This window comes from Dipodomys spectabilis, unplaced genomic scaffold, assembly GCF_019054845.1.
Source record: "Dipodomys spectabilis isolate Male_0828 unplaced genomic scaffold, ASM1905484v1 ptg000175l, whole genome shotgun sequence".
In the NCBI taxonomy this organism is placed as follows: domain Eukaryota; kingdom Metazoa; phylum Chordata; class Mammalia; order Rodentia; family Heteromyidae; genus Dipodomys; species Dipodomys spectabilis.
Genome location: NW_024870852.1, coordinates 18,360,302 through 18,362,091, shown reverse-complemented (window position 1 = coordinate 18,362,091; position 1,790 = coordinate 18,360,302).

The following is a 1,790-nucleotide window of genomic DNA, read 5'->3' as shown; positions in this document are numbered from 1 at the left end:
CTCTAATCCCAGAATATCTCCTTGGCTTTTCTTCTTGTGCCCCCACTGTGGGCTGTGGGCTGTGGCCTGGGGATTGAAGGCAGATGGAACCTCAGAGACTGAGGTTAAGTTAACCTCAGTGACATGGCTCTTAAGGGACACTTTTGAGATTTCAATCAATCTAGCCGTCCCAATATCTCTACTTTCGGTTTCTACACTGTTCTTTTTAGAAGTCATCTGAGTATTTTCTCTGGTCGTGCAGCTTTGTGATTCTGTCTTCAGGGGGGTTCAATGTGGAGGTTTGCTCAAGTGGCTTGAGTGGGATTAGCTTTTGTACTCACTTTCTTGGACATAAAGTTTCTTGGAGACTAGTTTCTTGGAGACTCAGCCATGATGGGGACAAGGTTGGAGCCTGATGATCAACTCATTGAGGTTAGTCATAGGTGGCTGGATGACCTTGTCCTTTGCTACCCTTGAATCCTTTCTCCTAATCTAATACCTTCTCTTTAAACCAGAAGCATCTAGTGTTACTTGTGGTAACTTGGAACTTGTGGTGTGGGAGCTGAAAGTAGAGGATCGGTATTTTTTTATTAAAAATAGAGGCTGAATGTTAGAAAAGTCTTCTTGACCAGGCCTTGTGTCTGATTCTTTCATCTGTCACATCTCACTTGGTTTTCATGTTACCTTTGAGATTTGAGCATGATTATCCATGATTTGTAGCTGAGAAAATCGAGGCTCACAAACAGGTACATGGTTGAGTTGAGATTTAAATGCAGGATTGTGTGATGCAGTCAGTCACGGAAGCCTGCTGACAATTCTTGAATCTCTTTCTTCTCTCAATAGCCACTGTTGTTATCCTTAGCCAAGTTACTCAATGATCAATACCTTGATCATGAGGATGGATGGTCCACTTTTGTTCATGAACCTACTCTTAGTTCCTTAAATCCACTTGTTGGCCCAAATGGACTGCAATCTTAGCTCCTCATGCAAGGGAGTCTAGCCACAGTATCTCAGCTTATTTTCCCTTGGTGCTCAATATCATGCTAGGTATATGATAAGTGCTCAAGATGCTATGAATAAAAATACAGATGGATGCTTATATTTACATTTGAGGAAATTATCCTGATGTCTGGCTGGCTTTTCTATTCACCAACCTAATCATCATACTCCTCCCTTCCTCCTCCATCTTATCCATCCATCCATTCATTCACCCACCCATCTTTCTATCTACCATCCATACATTGATCCATTCATCCATCTATTCATCTGTCCATCCACCATCCATCCATCTACCAACCATCCATTCACATATTTATTTCATCTTTCCATACATACCTCCTTTGCACATCTACTCAAACCTTCCACATCTGCACATCTATTTCCATTCATCCATACACACACACACACACACTTACCCCCTCATCCTTCTTTTTAAAATTAAAAAGATTTATTATTTTAAGTAGTCATACAAAGGAGTTTTAATTCAGCATGTCAGTTTCTGAGTCTGATGTGTCTTGGTCAGTATCATCTCTCCCATCATTCTTCCCTAACTATCCCAACCTCACCCATCCCTTCAAGTTTACATTTTCATATATGTACAAAGAATATTATTACTGTATTCACTTCCCCATCCCCCCTCCATTTATCTCCCCTGCCTCTTCTTGACTTCTTTCCCTCATCTATACCAATGAATACCAGCTCCTGGTATTTATTTTGTCAGTCTGTAAGTTAGTTGTTCAAAGGAGTTGCAACATTAGACTCCTCCTCTGCATATAGTATACTTCAGGGAATTTGTTTGTGTATATATATAT